At 44.6% G+C, this 27351-nt stretch overlaps 1 protein-coding gene and 1 long non-coding RNA gene across 9 annotated transcripts in view; one reads left to right on the top strand and one right to left on the bottom strand.

Annotated features, from left to right (window-relative positions):
* The window catches only part of PALM2AKAP2 (PALM2 and AKAP2 fusion), a 511473-nt gene that overhangs the window by 93017 nt on the left and 391105 nt on the right, over positions 1–27351 (bottom strand). The window contains exon 1 of one of the 8 annotated variants that reach the window (XM_010335977.3): positions 23151–23314. The exons of the other annotated variants lie outside the window; for them this stretch is intronic. The gene's annotated coding sequence lies outside the window, so the exon portion shown is untranslated. Of the gene's footprint in view, positions 1–23150; positions 23315–27351 lie in introns of those variants that run through there. 8 annotated transcript variants of the gene reach the window in all.
* Positions 23447–26772, top strand: LOC141583771 (uncharacterized). The gene is made up of 2 exons (XR_012516663.1): positions 23447–23616; positions 26588–26772. It is a non-coding gene; the product is annotated as an uncharacterized LOC141583771 (long non-coding RNA).

Genomic DNA, 27351 nt, shown 5'->3' with positions numbered 1-27351 from the left:
ATGAACTGTCAAAGACATCAGTAAGACAGACTGCATCCTGGGAGCCATGAGCAGACGTGGCCCTCAGTAAGTGGCAGGCTTTCCAAAGTCAGAGAAGATCTTTATCAACGTAAAAAAAGTGAAAAGCTATATTCCTGTTAGTCATTTCCTTGAGAGAATAACATTTGGATCTTGCTAAAACAGTCATAGAATTTTATTTTTATCCCCTATTACTTCTTTAACAGTAACTATTTACTGAGTATCTATCAGACTCTAAATACTGAGTTGAACTATATTGAAATTCCTTATTTGACCATGACCTATAGAAGTGGCCATTTCAGATGGGTTGTTCGTTGTTTTTTGTTTTTTGTTTTTTTGAGACAGAGTCTCACTCTGTTGCCCAGGCTGGAGTACAGGGACACGATCTTGGCTCACTGCAACCTCTGCTTCCTGGGTTCAAGCAATTCTCCCCTACCTCAGCCTCCTGAGTAGCTGGGACTACAGGCACATGCCACCACACCTGGCTAATTTTTGTGTTTTTAGTAGAGATAGAGTTTTACCATGTTTGTCAGGCTGGTCTCAAACTCCTGACCTGGTGATCCGCCCACCTTAGCCTCCCAAAGTGCTGGGGTTACAGGAATGAGCTACTGCGCCCGGCATCTTTTTTCTCTTTTTTTTTTTTGAGACAGAATTTTGCTCTGTCACCCAGGCTCGAGTGCAGTGACATGATCTAGGCTCCCTGCAGCCTCCGCCTCCTGGGTTCAAGGAATTCTCCTGCCTCAGCCTCCCACATAGCTGGGACTACAGGCGTGTACCACCACAGCTGGCTAATTCTGTATATTTTTTAGTAGAGTTGGGGTTTTTTTTGGCCAGGCTGGTCTCGAACTCCTGACTTCAAGTGATCTGCCTGCCTCAGCCATCAAAAGTGCTAGGATTAAAAGCATGAGCTACCACACCTGGCCTCTAATTTCTAATTCTAACGTTGCAAAATGGGTATTATTATTCCCAGTTCCAGATGAGGAAACAGAAATGCCACGAGGAAGAGTAGCATGCCCAAGGTCATGAAGACATCAAAAGTGCCATGTTCTGACCTGGGGTCTCGTAGATCCCAAAGCCACAGGTCAGGCGCCTCTCTCTATGGTAGAACATGGAGTCATCTGAGTTAGTACAGGCAGTTAAACATGTATTAAGCAGAACACAGAGCTTCAATCACCCCAGTGAGCCTACTCAGCTTTAAAACAGATATTCTGCCACTACCCAGCTTATCATAATCGACCAACTTATACTTTTCTCAGTCTTCTGGTCTGCAAAAATGAGAGGATTAGACTGAAGAATTGATGAGGTTCTTTTTTCATTTCCTAAAATCTGAATAATCACAGAGATTTTAAAATTTAGTTTCTAAAACTTTTTAGTTTTTAAATTTAGTTTTTAAAATTCTTTTTAAAATAGTCATTGTTCTTTGGAAATTACCCAAACAATATAAAATAGCTTAAAGTAGAAAAGAAGCTCTCCCCTCTTCCCTAATTTCAGCAGTCTGTCTGCATTTGGAATTTTGCCACATACAAGTGTGTAACTTTAACCCATCCCCGTAGCTTCTCTGAGACTGGGTTTCTCTGAGTGCAGAATGGAACTGGACACTGTCAGCTCCGCTTCCTCTCAGGGGAAGATGAACGTATGAGCATCGGTGAAAGTGTTTCCACTATGAGTTTTGTGCTAGGTTGTCAGTACCGCTCTGCTAGGAGTCATGGTCACAGGCTTCCCTCTCTGGAGTTTCCAGGATGCCCCTCAGGTGAGGATGGCCGCCAACCCTCTTCCTCTCCCGGGTCTCATGATTAGTTAGCAAGCAGCCTCCTTCCATGAGTCAGAACAATCAGGGTTGGGCATCTTGAGCTAATCAAGTGACATTAGAAAAACGGAAATAGCTGCCTGATTATGATTTAACCAAAATAAAAATTCTTATAAAACTATCTCTGAATCATGTTTGCATCATCCCTGATAAATCAGACCAGGCAGAAGCTGGTGTGTGAGAGTGACCATGGGGACTCACACTGTTGCAGCTCCACCTCCAGCTCACTCGTGCCCCAGAGACACAGGTTCTGCAAAGCAGATGGGCCGTATGGAAGCTGCCGTTTCCTCAGTGCCTCCTGGTTCCCCTTCCTAGTCCTCAACCCAGGGTTTTAGAGTTAAGAAGCCAATAAGCAAATGCACACGTCATTTAATCTCAGAGCTGACAGAAGCCCACAAGATCATCTAGAAATTTGCACCCCAGAACATGGCTGATGGAAACAGCTGAAGGTTCTGCCCCATCAAGATCAAGGAAGGGTTTAAATTAACCACATTAACAAGCCACAAGAATGATATGGAGTGGCCTTTACATACTAAAAATGAACCTGTCTCGTGATCAAAGGATATTTCTCTTCTGTTTCTGGGACCAACAAATGTTTTGAAGTCAACTAACAGGCATACACACATGATAATTCATATCTGTAGTTTTCAAAACGCTTTTTGCAGGTCAACTCATTTAATGCTTAATATGGGGGCAGAGTTTGTATTTATTGAAAATTTAGCATGCACCAGCCACGTCAGACTTGCTACTGCACTTAATTCTTAACAGCGGCAGCTAATCACAGGTATTACTGGCTCTATTTTGTGGTTTACAAAACCAAGGCTCTGACAGGTGGAATAACTCAATGGGGTCATTCTGGCCTCCCCACCTCTGCTGGGCTCTTTCCCTCCTACAACCTCTTCTTCTTAGAGATCTTTGATCTTCGTGCATCTGTGGGTTACACTATGGCTTCAGAAAATAAAACATTTTGCAAATCAAGTCAAGGTGACATTGGAAAATGTCAGCCCCCTTCCTACACTAGGGTCTTGTTTCCATACTATAATATCCTTCCATGGTGAATAGTCCCATGCTCTGCCAAACAAGGGCTAATCATCTCTGGCACCTTGTTAACCCAGAAGTGTGGCAAACCAAGAAAGACGTTCTCTTTTAAGAAAGCTCCAGGCCAGGTGTGGCAGCTCATGCCTATAATCCCAACATTTTGGGAGGCCAAGGCAGGAGGATCACTTGAGGCCAGGAGTTCGAGACCAGTCTGGGCAACATGGCAAGAGACTCTCTCGCTACAAAAAAAAATTTTTAATTAGACACCCATGGTGGCACACGCCTGTGGTCCCAGCTACTCAGGAGGCTGAGGTGGAAGGATCGCTTGAGCCTGGAGGAAGTCGAGGCTGCAGTGAGCCGTGATGATGCCACTGCACTCAAGCCTGGGCAACAGAGGGAGACCCTGTCTCCAAAAAATTAAATAAATATATAATTCAAAAAAAAAAAAAAAAAAGAAACAAAGAAAGCGCCAATCTTGCCTCACTAGAGAAAACCTCAGACCCACCACTAGAGCAGAGATTCCTATATCATCTCATTACTTGCATGACATTAGCATGCTGTGTTACCAAACCCACTGTCATTCCCTTCAGCAACTACCACCACCCACAACCCTTATTTTCATGCTATTCGGCTACCTCCTTAAAGGGAGAGGTACAGAAGCCTCATCAGGAAAACAGAAAAAGAACAGAAAAATGAAATCCGTCAAGTGAAATCTGCTGGAGGCTTTGTCTTCCTTACCAATCCGTCATGAAAGTTTACTTAACTAAGATATGAATCCCAAAAGGATTATACATTCCATGTTCTGTAATTCTATCTGCCCCGAGTTCTACTGATACTCAAAATTATCATCTTACCAAAAAAAAAAAAAAAAAATAGTTTGGAACATAAGCAAATACAACTCTAAACCCAATCTGGGAAATTCTTACTTGCTAAATGCTCACTTGCCTAAAAGTCACAGAAATGGTATTTCAATAATGATGCTTCCTCATCATTATTCTTCAGAGATTTTGTCAAAATGAAAGCGTCAACATTTAAACAGACAAAATTAACCTCCAAGTTTCATGTTTGTTTTAACGACAAATACAAAAATAAATTTTAAGGCAGCCCAACTAACTTACCTCCTTCAGCAGATTAAGCAATCGTCAACATAAAGGAAATTGTTGATCAGAAATTCCATTAGAAAGACAACACCAAAATAAAAAGAAACTGAACAAATAACAAAAATAAAAAATAAAAATAAAATAAATAAATAAACCTCTAGGAGATGTCTAGGAAGCCCAGGTACCTTGCATTAACCTAAGCAAAGCTCAGAAGTCTGCAAATTGAAGTACAAACCATTCTGTATTAAGCAGCATTTGCTGGGAAATCTTCATTAACACTAGTAAACAGAATACAAAGCAATATCCGAAAGAAAGCTGAGACCTTGATACGTTTTGCCTCTCACAATATTAGCTTACAGCTTAGTAACAGCCAGGGTGGAGGAGGAAATTCCTTTGTTTGCACCCACCCCACATTGATGCCTTTTTTAAGAGGACTGTGCACAATGCATTTAAAAAAAATCTATTGTTGGGTGAAGGAAACTCAGATGTTTTTTCTTTTTTTTTTTTTTTCTCCTGGTCAATAATGGATTCAATTGCCTTGAAGTCAATGAACTCCTGGATGGGAAATACCAAGCCGCCAAACAGGAATAGAGTAACGCACCAGCCAGGCAATATGTTTCAAAGCCACATTCTAGAATACCTTTCCATAGTAAAACACTTCATTCAGCAAACGTTTTCAATGTCACTTTATTTGTAACTTTACAAGGTTTTCTTCATTGTCATTACTAGAAAAATTAGAGTATTTCAACATTGAGATTTAAATAATCTAAATATATGAAGTCCTTAATTGAGAGATCAGCCACAATAGCACTGTTCTCCCAAGAGACTGAAACCTGGCATCCCACTCAGTAATGTGCCCAGAGTTGGAGAAAGCTAGTTACTCCCTTGTCAGTTCGATAAAACAGACTAACGTTAGAATGACTAATAGTCATTCTCCTTCCCCATTCTCTATCTCTCCAGGGCAAAGAAAGCCAGGCGATATTTACTATTATCTATCATCTGATAAAACCAAAGGAAGAGCTCTCTCTTTCCTTGATAATGAGTCTCTAGAACTGAATACTGTCCTTGCTAAAACTATCATAATCCGAAAAGAAGGTAAAATGGGAAAGGCACAATAGGGACCATGAATACCTGCAAAAAAACTACAGCAAACATAGATACTGAAAAGTATCTGTGGTCATATTAAAAAGACAAGAACAATATATTAAAAATAGTCAAAATGTTAGTGGGCAATATGTTACCTCCTTTATATGTTAGTACTGAGCATTAACCGTGTGCCAAGTTCTTTCAATCTTTACCTACTTTTTTTTTTAAGAGACAGTGTCTCACTTTGCTGCCCAGGCTAGAGTGCAGTGGTGTGATCATAGCTCACTGCCACCTTATGAGGAACTCCTGGGCTCAAGTGATCTTCCCAACTCAGCCTCCCAAGCAGCTAGGACTACAGGTGTGCACCACCATGACCAGCTAAGTTTTTCAATTGTTTTTAGACACAAGGTCTCCCTATACTGCCCAGGCTGATCTAGAACTAGTGGGTTCAATTAGCCTCCCAAAGCGCTGGGATTACAGGCATGAGCCACCAGGCCCATCTTTTACCTACATTTACTCACTTAAACCTCTCAACAACTCTATGAGGTAAGTACTATTATCTGTAATTTACAGATGAGGAAACTAAAGCTTACAAAGGTTTAATCATTCACCCAAAGCGACAAGGATGGTAAGTCACAAAGCCAGAATTTGAGCTCAGGCTTCCTAACTCTGGAATCCATGCTTTAAGTCCACACTCTCTCTAAGGCATCCTTGTTCAAACATTCCACACCAGCCACTTTGCAAATCTACACCTAGGCTCAAAGGATACAGCTTGAACTGGTGTCTTCTACAACTTTTGCACCATGATTTACTTTTTCACGTATCTGTTCTTTCCATCTTTGTTAGGGATAGTGAACTTCTTCAAAGGAGGGAACTGGAGAACTCTTCTGATACCTGGAGGACCTCATAGATGGACTGTCCCTCTCAAAAACAAGAGCAAGACAAAAGGTGGAAGCCAACCAGGTGTCGAATGAATGGAGAAACAAAATGTGGCATGTAAACACAATGGGGCAGTATTTGATTTTTTTACAGGAAGGAAATTCTGACACATGGGTAAACATTGAGGACATTCTGCTAAGTAAAATAAGCCAGTCACAGAAGACAAATACTATGTGATTTCATTTACATGAGGTTACTAGAGTAGACAACTTCATAGAGACAGAAAGTAGGACGGTGGTTGCCAAGAGCTGGGGAAGGAGGCAGAAGAGGCGGGCATTGTTTAATGCGCACAGTTTCAGTTTTGCGAGTTGAAAGAGTTCTGTGAATGGATGGTGGTGATAGCTGCACAACGATGTGAATGCACTTAGTACCACACAACTGGACGCTAAAAAGTGGTTTAGATGGCTCATTTTACTTCATACGCATTTTACTGCAATTAAAATAAAAAACAGGCCAGGCATGATGGTTTACACCTATGACCCCGTATTCTGGGACACTCGGGCAGGGGGATCGCTTAAGCTCAGGAATTTGAAAGCAGCCTGGGCAATATAGTGAGACCCTGTCTACAGAAAATTTAAAAATTAGCCAGGCATTGTGGTGCACATCTGTGGTCCCAGCGTCTCAGGAGGCGGAGGTGGTAGGATCGCTTGGGCCCAGGGAGATCAAGGTTGTAATAAGCCCCAGTCGCACCACTGCACTCTAGCCTGGTGACGGTGAGACCTTGTCTCTAAGTAAATAATGATAAACAAATAAATAGCAGACAAAAAAGGACAACAACTAGGACAAATATCTACAGAAATGTCCTCATGTTTACAGCCACGCCTGTGTGGGGTTGTCAGGCTGCCATTACGTCTAAGTGCAGGAAGCTGGCCCTCCACCAGAAAGTCACCCCGCTTGCGGGACACCAAAGCTCACTGATGGGAACAAGCCATTCAACACTGTCACCGCTGTGTTTCCGCAGCCTGCAGGTCACCCTCAGAACAAGCCCTTTCTGATAGCTGTGGAAGCAAGAGGAAACATCAAACTCCAAGAAAGTATGCCTTTAAGACCTCAACCTTTTCCTGTCTCATAGGCTGGTTCTGCGTAGGGCCCCGATATCTGGAGCTCAATGTCAGAAGACAAGTCCAGGCATCCATCATTTCCCTAATCATGGGGCCACCAAGGCCCCAAAACTAACAAACGAGGGGTCGTTTCCACCTTGGAAATGTGCCAAGCCAACATCAAATTGCAAAGGAAACAATACTGAGAAGTGTGACAGCTTGTGATTCCTTCGATGACAGAAGTAGGGTGATAAAGGAACTGCCCCAGTCCCAGGGCCAGAGCGCTGCTGTGGCAGTAGGAAGCAGTTCAACCCATATCCTTCTCTTTAAATCACAGTCCCGGCCGGGTGCGGTGGCTCACACCTGTAATCCCAGCACTTTGGGAGGCTGAGGCGGGTGTACAGCCTGAGGTTGGGAGTTTGAGACGAGATCAGCCTGACCAACATGGAGAAACCCTGTATCTACTAAAAAATATACAAAATTAGCAGGGTGTGGTGGCACATGCCTGTAATTCCAGCTACTCAGGAGGCTGAGGCAGGAGAATCGCTTGAACCTGGGAGGCGGAGGTTGCGGGGAGCCAAGATCCCACCACTGCACTACAGCTGGGGCAACAAGAGCAGAACTCTGTCTCAAAACATCAATCAACCAATCATTCACAGTCCTGTGGTCTCTGCTGAGGACATACCACTAACTATGCAGGCTTGAACTCCTGGCTTTAAGCAATCCTCATATCTCAGCCTTCCAACGTTCTGGAATTACTGGCATGAGCCACCGTTCCTGGACTCACTTGAACACTCAAACACTTTCTGAGCCAATTTACTACTGGGTGCCTAGGACCTAATGTGTTCAAGAAAGAGGCTCGGCTAAGAGGTCAGAAGGGAGAGGTTCTTCCTTCTTGGGAAGATGAGCGCACACACCACTAGGAGATTCAAGCTGAATTTTCTCTTTGGCTTCCAAAAATTATCTTCTATGAATATTTTTTCTATCATAATATGTCTTATTTTACTTCCTCTCCTTCCTCTGGCTCCTTAGGTAGGCAGCCAGGCTTTTAACTCCTTGCTTCTGGGTTCTCCTATCAAGGAGGTAAGATTCTTCTAGGGTTCTGTAAACATCTAAGCCATCAACAAGATTTGCAAGGTGTTCTAGAAAGGCTTCTTTCCCCCTACACCCCGGGGTATTTCACTCTGCTCCCTGGAAGCTCCTAAGGGAACTGGCAAGCCTTCAGAGAAGAAGAGCTCCATGCTCTAGGTTCCCAGACTTACCAAGGATTTTCCGACCTGCCCCACGCCTGCATGGACCGGTAGAGAACCTCAAACTTGACCATGTGGACAGAAACATTCAAAAGCAGTGGAGACGTTGTTATGCAATGAATTGTGTACACTCCTGCTCCACCCACCCCTCCAATTCTTATGTTGAAGTCCTAACCCCCAATACTTCTAAATGTGATGGGATTTGGAGACAGGTTCTGTAAAGAGGTCATTAAATTAAACTGAAGTCTTTAGAGTGGATGACTCTGATATGACTGGTGTTCTTACAAGAAGAGGAAATTTGGACACAGACCACGTGAAGACACAGGGAGAAGATGGCCATCTACAAGCCAAGACCTAGAACAGGACCTGTCCTCAGCCCTCAGAAGCAACCAACCCCGCAAACACCTTGATCTTGGTCTTCTAGCCTCTGTCAATGGAAGAAACTGACGAGACACGTCTCAATCATTTTAGATTTATTTGCCAAAGTTAAAAACATGCCTGGGAGACAGATCTGTGCCTTTCTCCAAAGATGATTTTGAGGACTCTAATTTTAAAGGAGAAAAGGCGGGATATTGAGAAGCATAGTTTTCACATAAACAAAGGGGGCAGAGGAAAAAATGCGTGAGAATCTACATTTTACATAAGATAGCACAGACAAAATTGGGTAGGGGAACAATCAGATATGCATTTGTGTCTGGCAGGGCCTGGGTGACTGCACCTGTAAAGAGAAGCTATCAATTTGCATTGCCACGGTAAACTTTTAACAGCTCACCCGGAATTTCCCTGTGGGCAAAATATGGCGAAGGCTGGTATCTTTTCATCTTGAAGCCATCATATTTAGAAACCAAAGCCAACGTGGGGAGGGAGGTTTGCATGACTCAGTTCCCAGCTTGACTTTTCTCTTTGGCTAAATGAGTTTGGGGTCCCAACATTTAATTTCCTTTCACATCTGTCTGAGAAAACAGATTTCTGTTGTTTAAACTACCCAGGCCGTGGTACTTTGCTATGGCAGCCCTAGCAAACTAATACAACACGTGTGCTGGAAAACACTGTTCATATGTATCGGATGGACCTCTTCCCACAATCTAACATATTCTAAAACCTTAGGCCCTGCATGTAATCCTAGGGTGGGTGTGTCTAAAAAATAATAGGTTACATTTTCTTATACTTGAACAGATTGAAGGCTTGGAGATAAAATTAATTTATTTAAGTTTTAAAACGCTATTTTTTATGTACATACACCATGGAATACTATGCAGCCATAAAAAGGAACAAACTTATGTCCTTTGCAGAGACATGAATGGAGCTCAAAGCCATTATCCCCAGCAAACTAATGCAGGAACAGAAAACCAAACACTGCATGTTCTCCCTGATAAGTGGGAGCCGAACAATGAGAACACATGGACACCGAGAAGGGAACACCACACACTGGGGCCTCTTGGTGGGGGTGGGGAGGAAGAGTATCAGGATAAATAGCTAATGCATCTGGGGCTTAATACCTAGGTGATGGGTTGATAGGTGCAGCAAACCACTATGGCACATGTTTATCTATGTAACCAACCCGTACGTCCTGCACATGTATCCTGGAACTTGAAAAAAAAATTTTTTTGTTGTTAATGCTATTTTCTTGTAAGCCTTTGTTTATGGACTGAGATTTATACCCCTAAACATGGTAAAAAGAGAGAGCAAGCTTAGTTTGTATTAAGCACTAAGAAGGCAGCATAATAAAGACGGGAATGATTAAGAGACTGTCTCTAACCACTAACCTATAGGGATTCAAACCCTAGCTTTGCCACTGTGTACTGTTGCCCTAAACCCTTGTGTCTGTTTCTTCATCTGTAACAAAAAATTATAATAATGTTGGCTGGGCACGGTGGCCTACACCTGTAATCCCAGCACTTTGGGAGGCCGAAGCAGGTGGATCACCTGAGGTCAGGAGTTCGAGACCAGCCTGCACAACATGGTGAAACCCTGTCTCTACTAAAAATGCAAATATTAGCCAGGCGTGGTGATGCGCACCTGTTGTACCAGATACTCGGGAGGCTGAAGCAGAAGAATCTCTTGAACCCAGGAGACAAAAGTTGCAGCGAGCTGAGATCATACCACTGCACTCCAGTCTGGGCGGTGAGATTCCATCTCAATATACGTATACATATATATACATATGTATACACACACACACGTGTGTGTGTGTATATGTGTGTGCATATAAAATAATGTTATCTCCCTCAAAGGTTGTTTTGGGGGTTAAAAGTAACAATCCACATACGGCACTGGAAATAGGGCCTGACTTTTCAATCAACATTCATTATCAGGGGGCAGTTTAAACTCACTTTTATAACAGAGTATCTGCATTTATGGAAGATTGAACTCACTGAAAACACATAAAAATGTGCAGTTTTTTCAAAGTTAAGTTACACCCTTCTGAACAAAGCTTGATCACAATGTGTGGATGAAAATGGGCCCATGTTAAAGGCTCAAGGTTTTATTAAATTGTACCCATACATTGTATTATGTCTTCCTCCATTCATACAAACTCTGTTCTTAGTTTGGATTCATTCTTCATAAAGCTGCAGTAATTAATTTGTCTTTGTTCAAGTATTTGCAAGTCAGTTGTACAATTATTTTTTTTTTTTTTTGAGACAGAGTCTCTCTCTGTCACCCAGGCTGGAGTGCAATGGGACAATCTCAGCTTACCACAACCTCCAACTCCCAGGTTCGAGCGATTCTCCTGCCTCAGCCTCCTGAGTAGCTGGGACTACAGGCATGCACCACCACACCCAGCTAATTTTTGTATTTTTAGTAAAGATGGGGTTTCTCCATGTTGGCCAGTCTGGTCTCAAACTCCTGACCTCATGATCTGCCAGCCTCGGCCTCCCAAAATGCTGGGATTACAGGCATGAGACAACGGTCCTGGCCACAATGATCCTTGTTAGCATATTTCCAGGCAGACTTTGAAAAGCATAATTTGTAGCAAAGAAGGTTTAGTGGATCTCGCAAGAGGTGACACACATTATCATACCCAAGAGGACCCTTGTAGAGTTCATGAGATGTGACAAGATACTTTAGTGAAGGTGTCCCCAAACTACAGCCCGCGGACCGCATGCGGCCCCCTGAGGCCATTTATCCTGCCCCCCGCCGCACTTCAGGAAGGGGCACCTCTTTCATTGGTGGTCAGCGAGAGGAGCACAGTATGTGGCGGCCCTCCAATGGCCTGAGGGACAGTGAACTGGCCCCCTGTTTGGGGACGCCTGCTTTAGAGGGTGTGGGCTAGGAGAGGAGGTGACCTTACTAACGGGACAAAGGTCTCTAAGGAAAAAGACATACAAGCAGACAGTGCCTTTAAAATTGAAGAACTACACACTCGAGGAAACAGACCTTCAGACAGGTTACAGGGAACTTAAACATAGTTAGAGTAAAAACTCCTGGACACATCGACTCTCTTTCCTCATGAGAGGTGATGGAGACAGCAGCTATCTCAGCACCAGAAACTACGCAAGGGGGGAAAAGTAGGGCCTGTGGGCCTGACTTCGACCAATTTATCTCACCTTTCCATCTTCAAAATGGAATTAAAACTACCCAAGGACCCCAAAGAGTAGTCGTGAAGGCAAAATAAAATTACCTGGCCCATCCCAGCACTTTGGGAGGCCGAGGCCGGCAGATCACTTGAGGTCAGGAGTTCAAGACCAGCCTGGCCAACATGGTGAATATTAAAAATACAAAAATTTGCCAGATGTCGTGGTGCACGCCTGTAGTCCCAGCTACTCGGGAGGCCAAGCCAGAAGAATCACTTGAACCCAGGAGGTGGAGGCTGCCATGAGCCAAAATCGCACCACTGCACTCTAGCCTGGGCGACAGAGTAAAACTCGGCTCAATTAAAACAAAAAAAATTACCTGGCCCACAGAGGGCATTCAATTACAGACGACAATAATAAAAAGCCTAGTAGGCCATCTTGCAGACATCTTGATCTCTGGTTTTCTTTCTCTCACTTATGTACCTTTAAGACTTCTAAATTTTAAAAATTGTTTCTAATATTGATTTTCAAATACTTTTTTGGAGACAATTACTACACTAAAAATCAATGACCAGGTGCCAAATCTTCCGTTTCTGGGCATAACTGATAATCCTCCACAGACACTGCTCTCGTGTTCCCCACCCCCCAGTCGTTCCCCATATCTCCCTGTTTGTCTAACGCAGAGCCATCTGGAGCAGATCAGATGGTGAGGTGGAAAAACACAGGCTTCCTAGTCCTGGGAAGACATATTCCACTCTGGCCAGAAACCTAGCACTCTGGCTTCTTCTGCCCTAGCTTCAGAGTCCAAAGGCCAGGCTTGAATGTCCTACAGCTGGCAAGTCCCTGCTCACACCTCCTTTCACGTCGATGGCCCCACATTTCCTTTGCAAAGGAGAATAGAAGTTGTGAAAAGACGATGCACAGGAATTGCAAAAAGATTGTATTTTTCTTGGAATGCCTTGGTCTTAAATCCAGTTTGGGTTCAGAAACTTGTCTAGAATAATCTATTTCAAGTATAATGTCCACTAAAAAGTAGTAGAAAATGATTGTTCTACTACCAGCAATTAAAGAAAGCAGGGGGACATAAGAGAACAACAATAAAAACACCAACTGTTTCAGAATTCTGTACTTTGAGAAAAAGCAAGTTAATTTAAAAGCAAAAACAAGACAGTAGACATTTTTGGCAACTCCCAAGGGGACTCACAACCGGAGAGAGACAGAGGATGGAGGACAGATCTTTATTGAATATAATTTCACTTCAAAACATTTTTCATTGGCTGGGCGCAGTGGCTCACACTTGCAATCCCAGCACTTTGGGAGGCCGATGCAGGAGGATCACTTGAGGTCAGGAGTTCCAGACCAGCCTGGCCCACATGGTAAAACCCTGTCACTACTAAAAACACAAACATTAGCCGGGTGTGGTGGTGCACACCTGTAATCCCAGCTACTAGGGAGGCTGAAGCAGGAGAATCACTTGAACCCAGGGGGTGGATGTTGCAGTGAGCCGAGATCGCACCACTGCACTCCAGCCTGGGCAACAGAGCAAAATTCCATCTCGAAAAATAAATAAATAAAATAAAAAACAAATTTTCCATCAATATACAATAAGTATACTGATTTTACTTCCCAATATTGATACAGGTTGCTTTTCAGCTCAGAAAAGGAAGAGAAGAAAAAAAGGGAGAGAAACAGGGGATGGAGGGTAGATTTTTCCAGATGTTCTGGGCCAGGATCTAAAGGGAACGGGAAGGAAGGTGGGAGAGAGGATAGGTGTCCACCAGCGGAAGTGTCTACAGTGTGGTGGAACTGAAGGAGTTGAGTAAGAAGCAGCGAAGCGTAGATCCACGCAGGCAGGAAGGAAAAGATGGTAGGAACAGGGCTTTGGCTCCATTTAGCAATTATTAATTTATTTGCATTCCTCCCCCAGCCTCCAGGTGGCACAACTGACCTAGTGTATCTTGCTTGAAAACTGAAAGGACAGAGGCCAGGGCAAGTCTTAGGAATAAAACAAAGAAACAGAAGGGACTGTTGCCAGGCAGGATTGGCAATGGGAGGGAAAGTTGCCTTGTAGCACCCTCAGGGGTGGGTATTCAGTACATGCTCAGAAACTTCCACTGCATCCTTGATATTCTTGTTTGAGAGTCTGACACTGTCAAAACACTAATGGAAATCTTTCATGCTTCAATTTAAGCTCTTTTTCTCTTTTCAAGTCCCAATAAAAAGATTCCCATTTGCATAGCACACTGCAATTTGTATCAACTCATTTAAGATCTACTTCCTAGAAATTTGCATACATCTGAGGCTAGAAACATATCTACAGGATGTGAATTCTAGATCTGGACAAATAGACTGGGGTTTTTCAACATCAGCACCATTGATATTTTGTGCAGGATAGTTCTTTGTTGGTGGAAGGGGTATCCTGTGTGTTGTAGAGTGTGTCGCTGCAGCCCTGGTCTCTACCCACCAGATTCTAATAGTACCCTTCCTCCCTCACTAAGATAGACCAATCTTTCAGGTCCAGTCTACACATTCAAGTCCTGAGTCTTGGCCAGGATGCACAGTGCTAACTGCCATACATTCCTCTTCTAAGCAGAGCTCCCTCACACAGTAACATGCTCAGGAATCATTAGGGATTTAAAATGCAGATTCTCATTAAGTAGGTCTGGGATAGGGGCTCAGGATGCTCTAGTTGTAACATGCTCCCGGGTGATAGGAATGCTGCAGGTCCCCAGACCACATGTGGAGTAGCAAGGCCCTACAGCACTGGTTTAGTAAGAGAAGGAGCTGGGTAGGAAAACTGATCTGACGTTATGTAGCTGTGGGACCCCTGAGTGGTTATATGCCTTCCAAATGTCTCAGTATCTCCATTTGGAAAATGATGGCGACTACAAAGATTAAGTAAAACAATGGAGGCAGGAGTTCAAGGCTGCAGTGAGCTATGATCACCCCACTGCACTCCAGCCTGGGTGACACAGTGAGACCCTGTCTCTAAAAAAGTAGAGGTAAAGCAACCAACTTAGCATCTGACACTTAAGAAATATTAATTCCCTCCCCCTTAGCTCCTCCCACCATCTGCCTCAGAACCTTAAGATCAAGGCATCCCTGGGGATTACAGGGAATTCCCTAGAAGATAAAACTTAGTTCCACTATCAATGGTCAAGTGGGGAGGGAAAGACTTCTTCTCTTTTCATTCCTCTAGCTCAACACCCTTTATGCCACTCACACTATAATATCTGCCATCCTTGGGAGGCTGTGGATTGTTTTGAGAACGAATCATACCATAAAAAGAATATTTAAAATGATATACACATTGTGATTCCATTCAAAAGCAATGTCTCCCACTCTTGAGCCCTCTGCCCCGCATTTAACACTGAACTATTCTCTAAAGGAAAAATAATCCCAAACAGGAATCATCAAGCGCTTTGGATATAATCTGCTTCCAAATACAATCTATTCATTTTTTGCCCCAAAAAATGAATAAATTCTGCTCATCTGTAATTGCGTCTGAAGAAAATTCTTCCTATCCTTTGCAAATGTAAAATGTTCTGATGCAAAATATTAATTTGTCAAGCTAAAATACGGCTTTGGAATCACATAGCACATGCCACATAGACTCTATCTGGATTTTGATTTATACACAGAGGGTGCTTTTCATATTAGGGTTTAGAAGTATTTGAATTTTCTGGAATATTAACTAAAATGTATCCCTTTGGGAAAGTCATTCCCCCAACCCACGTAAATAAAAATGGCTAAACAACTTCTCCACTTGTAGGAGGCATCAAAAAACTTGGGCCAGGCGCTGCGGCTCACACCTGTAATCCCAGCACTTCGGGAGGCCGAGGTGGGTGGATCACCTGGGGTCAAGAATTTGTGACCAACTTGGCCAACATGGTGAAACTCCATCTCTACTAAAAATACAAAAATTATCCACGCACTGTGGTGCACACTTGTAATCCCAGCTACTCAGGAGGCTAAGGCAGGAGAAAGTGCTTGAACCAGGAGGCAGAGATTGCAATGAGCCAAGAAGATCACACCACAGCACTCCAGCCTGGGCAACAGAGCAAGACTCTCAAAAAAATTTCTGTATTTTTAGTAAAGATGGGTTTTTTTTCTCCATGTGAAGACACAGCGAGAAGGTACCATCTATGAACCAGAAAGCAGCCCTCACCAGACTGCCACCAAATCTGCCAGTGAACTTGGACTTGATCTTGGACTTTCCAGACTTCAGAACTGTGAGACATAAATTTCTGCAGTTTGTAAGTCACCCAGTCTATTCTGCTATTGCGGTCCAAATGGACTAAGACACTTGCTACAGCACATGCAAAGCAATAAAATGCATCTTTATATAGTTCCAAGAGAGGTTCATGTTTCTGGACCTGCATTTATCTCTCTTTACACATGAGGTCAATTTCTCACGAATCCCATGAAGGAGATAAGGTGTTCAGGGGCTCCAGAAGGCAGAAAGCTCAAAAAGAATCCACAGACTTTTTGAAGCAGCTCCAGGACTACCCCTGAGTCCTAGTGGTGAAATCACTCAAGACCTAAGGCAGGCAAGTCAGGATTTATTAGCTGACTTCAGAATTTCACTGGCGATCTGGTCCAGGGCACATTTCCTTCTGTCCTAAGTTAAGAGATAGGACTGCTCATGTGGGCTGGTGAGGAGTTACTCACTGTCCGCTACAGGCTTGTGCCGTAAGGCAATAAGTTCTAAGTTTTGTTTGGCATCAACAGAAGAGTAGGTTTCAAGGACAGCATCCAGGATCCTTCAGATGTATGACCCTGACAGTCTGTGCCAAGGCCCAGGAATCCCTACATACATCCTGGTAGTGATTGAATCACACATCCAGATACACTGCCCACATGAACAAGGCAGATTCCTAGGAAATAGTGCAGGACCAAGGTTGTTAACAGAGGATAGGCACTGGAGAGTTGGTGGACCAGAGTTGGAGGCCCCCCATCTTCAGACATTTTGAGGGGGGATTTTCCCTGCAGCAGACACTCACTGTAAAGAAAATGTTTCACAGAGGCACTAGAACCTGGGTCAGGTGCCACAGTGTTCTGCTTTTTCAAACCTATTGCTTGTGAATCCCCAGCTACTCTTTCTTTTCTTTTTTTCTCTCTCTTTTTCTTTTTTTTTTTTAAGACAGGGCCTCACACTATTATTGTTCAGGCTGGAGTGCAGCAGTGGCAATCAGGGCTCACTGCAGCCTTGATCTCCTGGGCTGAAGCAATCCTCCCGCCTCAGCCTCCCAAAGTGCTGGGATTACAGGCATGAGTCACCATGCCCAGCCCCCAGCTACTCTTTCTAATCAACTCATTTCTTTAAATGTATGGGTTCATCCCAGTCTAAGATAGCAGCACAGGCTAGCAGCTCTCACTTGGTGGAAAGGTTTGGACCAACTGTGGAAGATACCTTTTATATGTTTTTGTTTAAAAGAATGATTTGTAATGATTAAGAGTTCATTCAAAATAATATTTCTGCTGTATCCGATACACCTGGTGCTATGTAATAATCCATCCAAATATGCACCTGCAAATCTGTGAAAAGCTAAATAATAAGACAAAATGGACTGGATTAAGTGGGCTTCTCAGCTCTTCTGAAAACCTTTTTTAACTGTCATTAAAAATCTACCCAGAATCTTGCAATCGTGTGGGCAGTCCCAGTAACATCCAACATACTGTGGGTCACTGAGTGAACTTTAAAACCAGGATTAGGGTTCTGAAAACTGGGGTCCATTGTCCCAATGAGGACCAATTCCTGACTTATTCAAAATTTAAAAAGGATCAAGCAATGAAAAATAGAAGAGTTACCAATAGTACACGTGCTTCAGCGGTGAGAGAATGTCAGCTAGACACCCCCTAAGCCAAGGGGACTTCAGGCTTCGAGAATTTCCGTGTTCAAAGCTACTTGATCAGTGTGAAGGATAAACAACTGACCTGCTGCATAACTGCTAGCATTTGAAGTACTGACTTTAGGCCAGCACATGGTGGCTCACGCCTGTTATCCCAGAACTTTGGAAATGTAATTGTGGAACTACTTGGTAGGCCAAGGTGGGAGGATTACTTGAGCCCCGAAGTTGAAGATTAGCTTGGTCAATGTAGTGAGACTCTGTCTCTACCAACAACACAGAAACAGCCAGGCATGGTGGCATGCACCTGTAGTACCAGCTACTCAAGAGGCTGAGACAAGAGGATCACTTGAGCCCAGGAGTTCGAGACTACAATGAGCTATGATTGTGCCACCACACTCCAGCCTGGGTGACAAAGCAAGACCTTGTCTCAAAAAATAAAAATAAAAAAATAACATCATAATAATAATTTTATAACTGTTTACTTATCTTTGCATCTGTAATGAAGATGAAAGAAGGCTTTCCTTAATTTAAGAACAACCAATTTTGGGGGGAATACAACATGTACAAAGTGCTCCTATATCCATCTGATTTTACACAAGTTTTGAAACAGGTGGGTTTTCGTATCTGCATTTTGACAGATGAATGAACTAAGATTCTGTCTATGTGACAGACCAAGATCTCACAGAGAACTGGTTGAGGCACTAGGGTGTGTTGCGCATGCTGTGGTTCCGGACAATGGGGGCACTACAATATCTGCGTATTTGCCTTGCCACTCCATCTGCCCTAATCAGGCATCAAAAACAACCACAAAAGCCCCTGCCCACATCTATGGGGAAAAAAAGGGTTCAAAGCATAGTGACCTTCCCCAGTAAGTTCCACAGCTCTCTCCTTTTCCCTGGCTTTCATGCCACACCCCACTCAACCAACGCATGCATTCTTCCAAGGCTTAGAAGAAAAAAACAAACAAAAACCCCAACCCCTCAAACCTATTCGAGGAAAGCGACATCATCTCATCCTCACACCCACCCTCTGCCTGTATAAGGACCCCAGCAGCAGCATTCTGCCTCCACAGGGCACCTTCTCCAGTTGCTTGGCCCATGTGGGCACTCTAAGACTGCCACCAAGATGGGAACAAATTCCAGTTACATGTCTCTTTTTTTTTTTTTTTTTTTTTTTGAGAGAGAGTCTCGCTCTGTCACCCAGGCTGAAGTACCGTGGCTCCATATCGGCTCACTGGAACCTCTGTCTCCCAGGCTCAAGCGATTCTCCTGCCTCAGCCTCTCAAGTAGCTGGGATTACAGGCACACACCACCATACCTGGCTAATTTTTGTATATTTTTAGTAAAGACAGGGTTTCACCATGTTGGCCAGGCTGGTCTCGAACTCCTGACCTCAAGTGATCTGCCCACCTCAGCCTCCCAAAGTGCTAGGATTACAGGCACGAGCCACCACACCTGGCCCGGTTACATGTCTCCACAAGGACTGGTAGCCCTGGTGCTCCTAGAAGGGAGACAGGAGTACGAAAAGGAAAAGGAGGCACGGCAGCCTGAGTATGTTCTCAGTCTCTTTCCCTCATGTGCTGTCTTCTCCAGCCCCTCCTCAATCCCAGAATCCACCTCAACAGGAAAAAGGAACCCACCACCAAACCCTGGAGAAAGCACATTCTGTTTTACAGTAGAAAGAAAAGAGAGACTCCATCCTTTTCTTTTCTGGCACTCAGCTTTCAAGAAAATGAGACAGATGACAGAAATTAAATTTATACTGGAGATTTTCGTTTTCTCAAAAGCTAGCCTCCAGAATCTGCCCTGCAGGAGTTCCACAATTACACTTCTATAATCCTATTAAATCACAATTTGTATCTATGCTAATATTATGCTGAGACCACAAAATCCTGAACTGTCAATGGAAAGACAACAGCACATTCACCACCAGTCAACTCATCAAGGCAATTAGGCAGAATAGCTAACCAGGGGTTACATCTCAGAAATGCATCGACAATGGATGAAATACATTTTTAAACCTTCGATTTAAATATCAGGTATTATGTTACTTGAAGTACCCCATTTCTTTAATACTCTAGTTAATTAAATACTACTTAAAATCACATAGATGAACTCAGTAACTTTTTCTCTGAGCAAAATGGTAGATTTTCCTTTTAGAATAGAGATAGTTTTAACTTTTCTATGATATATTCATGAAAAAATGTGTTTTGAAGGGAAAATGTCCAAAATTTCAATAATAACCTTACATGTTTATAGAGGAGATTATTTTACAAAGAGCAAGATACACATATATATAGATTACCTTAATTCCCATCATGGTCCATGGTGACATTCTTCCTTGAGACCCAAGCCACCCGAAGTGCTGCTGGGTGAGGCTTGCGGCAGTGAGAGAATGTGAAGTTGAAGCTGTTTTATGTTTTTATTTTCAGCTTTACAGAAATTCTGCCTTTGGGGATTGAGTTTGCACAGTATAAAGAAAATGGTGCAATTTGCTACCAAAACTTTTGTTGAAGCTCATCAGGATATTAATCAATTACTTCAAACTTCCAGTAGCTGACACAGAATCCCTGATCAATAACCTAAGCAAACGGTGACTACTATGTTTCTCAATATCAAAGAACAGTCATTCCAAAAGCTAATTCAAGATAGAGCGCCAATTCTACTGGTGCTGAGTCATGTATAAAATTAAAGACTGGGACTAAACAGTCTATCCTTGGTCTTCAGGAGCAACTTTTCAACATGCTCCTGTTTCAGCTGTTAAAATCCCTCAATACAACTTCCATCCAAATTCAATTTCGTCTTCATGCAAAACATTACTCATTACCTTAATAAGCAGAGACTGGTAATAACGGTTATAGAAATCTAGGACATGGGTATTTTAAGAGCCCACCAAATCTGTGATGGTTACTGTTTAGATTATTGTAATTATCTAGACAATAATTAAAATGACTAGGAAGTCCAAGTTTGCATTTTTGGAAGTAATATTTGTTATGTTAGTTCTGTAAGAATATATTTAAAGTTTTATAAATAAAACCAGATCATTCTCCCCTCACTTGATAATGAAGTTAAGACAACCTACTTATCTTTTTTATTAGCCAGAGGTCCTGAGGCTACTGAGTCAGGATAAGCCACTTATGAAAGTGAAATAACTTCAAACTCTCCAGGCAGGAAGTCGTGCCAAGTGTCATGCCAGAACTATGAGATAATGGGCATTTCAAAATGTTTGACCCATCTCAAAGCCCAGCTATTCCTCTCATCCTAACATTTCAGCATCCAGGAAAGAAAGTGAAATGAACTGCACAGCAGCGTCTGTTAAGTAAAGGTCTGGGAGGCAGGCATTAATTTTGTTGTTCCTGGCTCAGGACTAATTTTGTTGGTGTTGCCCAAGATAATTGCAGGAAACTTGTGTGCCTCCACTCAAAGAAGATGCCTTTTCAAGGAAAGGGCCAGGCCAGACGCGGTGGCTCACTCCTGTAATCTCAGCACTTTGGGAGGCTGAGGCAGGTGGATAACTTGAGGTCAGGAGTTTGAGACCAGCCTGGCCAATACGGTGAAACCCTGTCTATACTAAAAATACAAAAAATTAGCTGGGCATGGTGGTGGGCACCTTTAAACCCAGCTACTCCGGAGGCTGATGCAAGAGAATCGCTTGAACCCAGGATGCGAAGGTCACAGTGAGCCGAGATCTCGCCATTTGCACTCCAGCCTCGGCAGCAAGAGCGAAACCTCGTCTCAAAAACAAACAAACAAACAAAAAACCCAAACAAAACAAAACAAAAAAACGAAAGGAAAGGAAAGGGCCAAGGATCAAAACTGGGGAGGAGACAGCCAGCAGCAGAGCACTGCTTAAAACATTCTTTAGGTCAAGTCTTTATGTTTAAAGAAACAGGGTCAACTCCTTTACTGGATACACCTCATTTCTAGACATGTTACTATGAAACTCTATTCATCAACGTTGGGGAAGCTGCCAGACTGGAAAAAAGAGAAGTTTAGTTAAATTTAAATTCCATTTCCAGAAAAAAAAGCTTGATGATTAAATTAACTCTAATCCAAACAAAAGGCAAGGAAGCAAATTCCCTGGGATCCCATTAGCGAGGTGGGTTTGTACTCATGCAGCCTCCAGGAGCCTGTGAAATGGGCGTTGAGATAGAAGAGCGCTTCGTGGGACACATGGACTTGTTCCCAGATTGAAAGATGCAATACAGAGAGGTATAGACATGTGAGTGGGTGAAGTTTCTTTTCAAAGAGAAATATTATACATTTAGGAAGTCTTCCCAAGACACCTGCGCTGCATTGTACTTCTGATTTGTTAAAGTCCGATCTGACCAGGCAGCCTATCAGAACCAAACCTCTGCTACCCCACACGGGAAACTGGCTTTCCTGGGTCTGGAGAGATACTCCACCATCTCTCTAAACGAGTCACTTCCCAGATGCCCTCTTTGTGGGTCGGGAGGGATCCCCCGGGCTGGCAAGCGCCTGGGATCCACATGGGAGAGCTCAGCCCGCTCCATGCTGCCTCGCTCTTTGCCTCAACCGGCCACCAGCGCCACGGCTCCCTGCTGCGGGCTCCCAGCTCTCCCGGGCTCCGTTTTACTCCCTTCCCGTCCACTCCGTTTCTGTTGGATTTATCGAGGCCACCAGTGTCTCCTGGCAGGCGCGCCACCTCCACGGACATTACAGGCACGGCTTGCCAGCGCTCTCCCCTACGGCCTCCTCCTCCCATAGCCCAGAGTGTCCCCAAGAAGGGCCCACAGAGACGCAAGCTCCGGCTTTTTTCCGGATAAGAAACCACTTCCTAACTGCCGAGGTCCCAGCCTCAGGCCGAACTCTGGCTCAAGCCGAACCCGGACCGCTCTCTCCCTTCCCCGGGCAGAAGGGTCTGCTGGCTCCTCTGCGCCATCTCCCGAGTTCAGCTCCCTGGACCCCACTCCGAAAGACTCCAGCTGGGGCTCGGGGCCCTGCGCTCCCTGACTTCGGTCTCTCTGCAAAGTTCAAGACTTGCGAAAATGCTCCAGGCGCTGCCACCCAAAAGCCAGGACCCTTGCCTTCCTCGCGAGCTACAAGGAACCGCTGCACCTCCTGGTGCCTCCGGGACAGGAGACGCGGCCACAACCACGTTTGATTTAACTGCTTTTCCTGAAAAGGACACATACAGCGCAGCTCTGTGTGTGTGCGGGGGGGGGGGGGGGGGGGCGGAGGAGGGGGAAGCCGAGTCCTGAGTTTATTTTTTAAACCATATGTAAGTGATAATAAGCATTGAACAAAGCAGCCAAAGGCTTGGCCCTCCCACAAACCTAGGAATTCAGATCCACATGGCCACAACCCCTCCGGCCGGGCCCTCTCCCGGCACACGCCCCGCTTCACAAAGACCACGAAAAGCCCTTTAAACGCCCGCGGTGCTTCCGAGGACTCCCAGATCTCTAGCCCTTCCTCGGCCACCCCTTCCTCACACCCGAGGACACTCCAGCCCCGGTGTCCTCTCTGCCCCAGCTTAGACACCCACCTCTGGGCGCCGACTCCCGGGGGGCGCAGTCCTGGGGCTCTGCTCCGGCGCCGCGCGGCCGCTGCCTCCCGCTCCGGGGGTCCAGGAGACTCCGGGGGTCCAGGAGACTCCGAGGGTAGGCTCGCAGCAGCCCCGGGCTGGAGTCAGCGCATCTGCAGGGAGTGGCCGGCTCCGGGCGCGCTGGAGGGCGGGGAGCCCCACCCGCCTGCTCCCTGGGCCCGCCCCTTCCCCGCCCCCTCGCTTCCCCTCCAGGCGCCCAGCGCCAGCGGGCTGCCCCTCCCTTCCTCCCCCCTCCCCTCCCGTCCCCTCCCCTCTTCTCCCTATCTACCCATTCCTCTCGGTGACTTCGGCGGAATCTATGCACAAACCTAGAAATGAATGAATGGAGAGACTGGAGGGAGAGACGGAGGGATGGATGCCGCGCGCAAGCTGAGTACTTCCTAATTCAGGGGAGCGTTGTGTCTGGGTATGTGGACACTTGTTGGCGCACTGGGCTTTGGGGCCGGGTTGCGTGTCGCCTTGTGTGCCCGTGGACGTGTGTGCTGCTGCACACATGTGCGCCTGAGCGTATGTGGAAGTGTGCGAGTGCCTGTGTACGCTCAAAGGCCAGGAGCTGCTGAGTTCCCACTCAAGCGAGGAGAGAGCCCCTCGTCCTTTACCCGGCCCCACGACTGTCCTCAGGGTCAGAGCCACCCCCGGAACTGGTTGGGAAGTGCGTCTTTGTGGCAGTAATGGTGTCTCCGCGTGTTTGGGGACTCCCCCGATAGGGTTCAGAGGCCAAGGTGTGGACAGAGAGGAGCTTCCAGCTCACTGGCTCGCCAGAGCCTTCCTGCTGCCCTCCGTGTAGTGGCAGCCGGTGGCCCGGTTGTCAGAGCGCGTGTGCTAACAAAGCCAGCGGAGGGGAAGGAGGCAGCTGATCTGCAGAGTGGGGCTAGATTAGGCGGGTGGCCAGCTATCCCTCACTCTGGAGCTGTCTGAAATTTCAGTCTCTCATCCCCGCCCCCACCATGAATATTTAAATAATGTTAATGACCCTTTGAAAATGAACTGTCTGGAAATCCTGAGAGAGGACACGCGTACACAAACACCCCACCTAGAAAACAGCACTTTTCAAAAGCAAGCTGTGGTCTTACTCCACTTTAGGTGGCCGCATTCATTCTCAGGAGAGGAAAATCACCAAAGTCAGATTTCTTGAATTCAGCTTTGCACGAGGCATGATTTTTCCCAGTAATTCTCTCTCCCCAATTTTGCAAGTAGCCCTCACACTCTCAGGTTTCCACCCTGGGGCAGTCTGTTTTCCCCACCCCTAGACAAGGCTCTGGGGTGCTCTTCTGGGAGTCAATTTTACATGTCGAACACAGCAGGGAAAAGCAATAGCCATGGCCTCATTCTACTTTCCTAACCCACAAAGGTCCCTGATTTCCAATACAAAGAAATAATGCCCTTGGGAACTACCCAGAAAGCCCGTCCAGGCTAAGGGCAACATAAATAGCACCTCCAGAGAAAACACTTCTTCCCTGCCTTAAGTTCTATTCATACTTTCATCCAGGGAAGAGGATGAAGTCTACAAAGGGACATCCGCTGTTTCAGGGTTGCTGAAGGTCAATAGGCTCCTTTTTCTTGGCATTTAGGAATGGTTTCACCATCCTTTTTGCCTGTTTGTCTCTTACCCTATTGAATTTCAATAGAATTTACTGACCAGTAGTAAGAGATGCCAGAGCTTCAGCCTTGATTCAACTTTTTCTTCCTTCCTTCCTTTTTGTTCTTTTCTCCTCCTGTCACCGATTTAAGGAGTTAAATATTTGGGTGTCCTACATCCTGATCTATTTTTAACGTTTTAATGCCATGTGAAAAACTCACATTGAGTGTGCTTGGGTATCACATTTATTTATATGGACCACAGACTCTCTAAAGAATGTTAGAATTGCAGCAGATGGGAGGTTTTATAAACTGTATCGTGGCAGGTACTTCATCACTCTTCCCATATTTTCCTAAATTAGAAAAAGTGTGAAATTTACAAACAAAATAAGTTGCATCATTAGAAAGAGTAAAGGCTGGGTGTGGTAGGGCACACCTATAATTCCAGCACTTCAAGAGGGCCGGGCGGATCACAAGGTCAAGAGATTAGACCGGCCGGGCTCGGTGGCTCAAGCCTGTAATCCCAGCACTTTGGGAGGCCAAGGCGGGTGGATCACAAGGTCGAGAGATCGAGACCATCCTGGTCAACATGGTGAAACCCCGTCTCTACTAAAAATACAAAAAAATTAGCTGGGCATGGTGGCACGTGCCTGTAATCCCAGCTACTCAGGAGGCTGAGGCAGGAGAACTGCCTGAACCCAGGAGGCGGAGGTTGCAGTGAGCCGAGATCGCGCCATTGCACTCCAGCCTGGGTAACAAGAGCGAAACTCCGTCTCAAAAAAAAAAAAAAAAAAAAAAAAGAGATTAGACCATCCTAGACAACTACTAAAAACACACAAAAAATTAGCCAGGCATGGTGGCATGCCCCTGTAGTACCAGCTACTTGGAAGGCTGAGGCAGGAGAATCACTTGAACCCAGGAGGTGGAAGTTGCCAGGAACTGTACTCCATCTCAGGGAAAAAGAAAAAAAAAAAGAGTAAAGCAATTATATAAACTTTATTCTTAATCGCTTCCTTACTAAAGCAATGTCAATGCTCTGTTAATATTAATTTTACAGTTCTAGAATATTATTCTTCAGAAAACTATTAGGAATATTAATTTAGGAAAAATATATGCTCAATAGATATTTATTTATAAGAACATTTTCTTCCACCTTCCGAATTATTAAAGAGGTAGCCATGATTAAACATTTTTAATATAAAAGGCTTGGTACATACCAGATGCTCAGAAACAGTTGTTTAATTTGTTCAATGAAATCCATGCAACAGTATGAATGGCTGCATGCAAAAGTAAACACTGTTTTTAATTAACATTTTCTCATTTATTTTCTCCTAGGCCAGTGGTTCCCAATTGAGGGTGATTGAACTCCCCAGGGGACATTTTGGCAATGTCTAGAGACATTTCTTATTGTCACGATTCGGGGGTTGCTACTGGCATCTACAGGACAGTGTCCCACCAACAAAGAATTATTGAGCCCTAAATATCAGTAATGCTGAGGTTGAGATATTTTGCCCCAGAATTTTTCAAAGCCAGTACTAAAGACCACAGATAGTAGAACCTCCTTGGTACTTATTAAAACGACAGATTCCTGGGCTCCACCTTTCACTACTGAATCAGAATGTGTGGGTCGGGGCCAAGGAAACTGTTTTAACAGCTCCCAGGTGATTCTTAAGAACATGATGATCGCTGGGTTCTTCCCATTTTTGTGGGTTTATCCACCTGTTGTCTGTCTCTGTCCCAGGGAGTTGGAGCTTTATGAGTTTCCCTTGCACTACTGCCTTTTTTGATTTTTCTTTCAGGTCGGAGCCACCCAGCTAGCAGCACGCCTAGCCACTGCCTGCCCGCAGGGGCTTTGCTCAACCATGTGTGTACCTATGCAACAATCTTGCATGTTCATCACATGTACCTCAAAACCTAAAATGCAATAAAAAAATAAAAATAAATAAAAAAAAAAATAAAAAAATAAAAAAAATAAAAAAATAAATTGCTGATCCATAAAAAAAAAAAAAAAGAACATGAAAGTGGCTGGGCGAGGTGACTCACACCTGTAATCCCAGCACTTTAAGAGGCTGAGGCAGGAGGATCACAAGGTCAGGAGCTCTAAACCAGCCTGACCAACATGGTGAAATCCCATCTCTACTAAAAATACAAAAAATACACACACAAAAAAAAATTAGCCGGGCATGGTGGCACACGCCTGTAATCCCAGCTACTCAGGAGGCTGAGGCAGGAGAATTGCTTGAACCCAGGAGGTGGAGGTTGCAGTGAGCCAATATCCCACCACTGCACTCCAGCCTGTATGACAAAGTGAGACTCCGTCTCAGAAAAAAATAAGCAACATGGAAGTTTGGGAAACACTGGCCGTGGGCAAGATTAGCTTTATCACCCACTGCCTACTTGTGGTTCATCACATTCTGTGTGTGTTAACATAATAACGATTATTGGAGCTGAGAATTTTTTATAATAAAAGAAGCATACTGGCCAGGTACAGTGGCTCATGCCTATAATCCCAGCACTTTAGAAGGCCAAGGCAGGTGGATCATGAGGTCAAGAGATCAAGACC

This window comes from Saimiri boliviensis, chromosome 2, assembly GCF_048565385.1.
Source record: "Saimiri boliviensis isolate mSaiBol1 chromosome 2, mSaiBol1.pri, whole genome shotgun sequence".
In the NCBI taxonomy this organism is placed as follows: Eukaryota; Metazoa; Chordata; class Mammalia; order Primates; family Cebidae; genus Saimiri; species Saimiri boliviensis.
The sequence above is the reverse complement of the archived record's forward strand: the minus strand, read 5'-3'. Positions and strand labels throughout refer to the sequence as shown.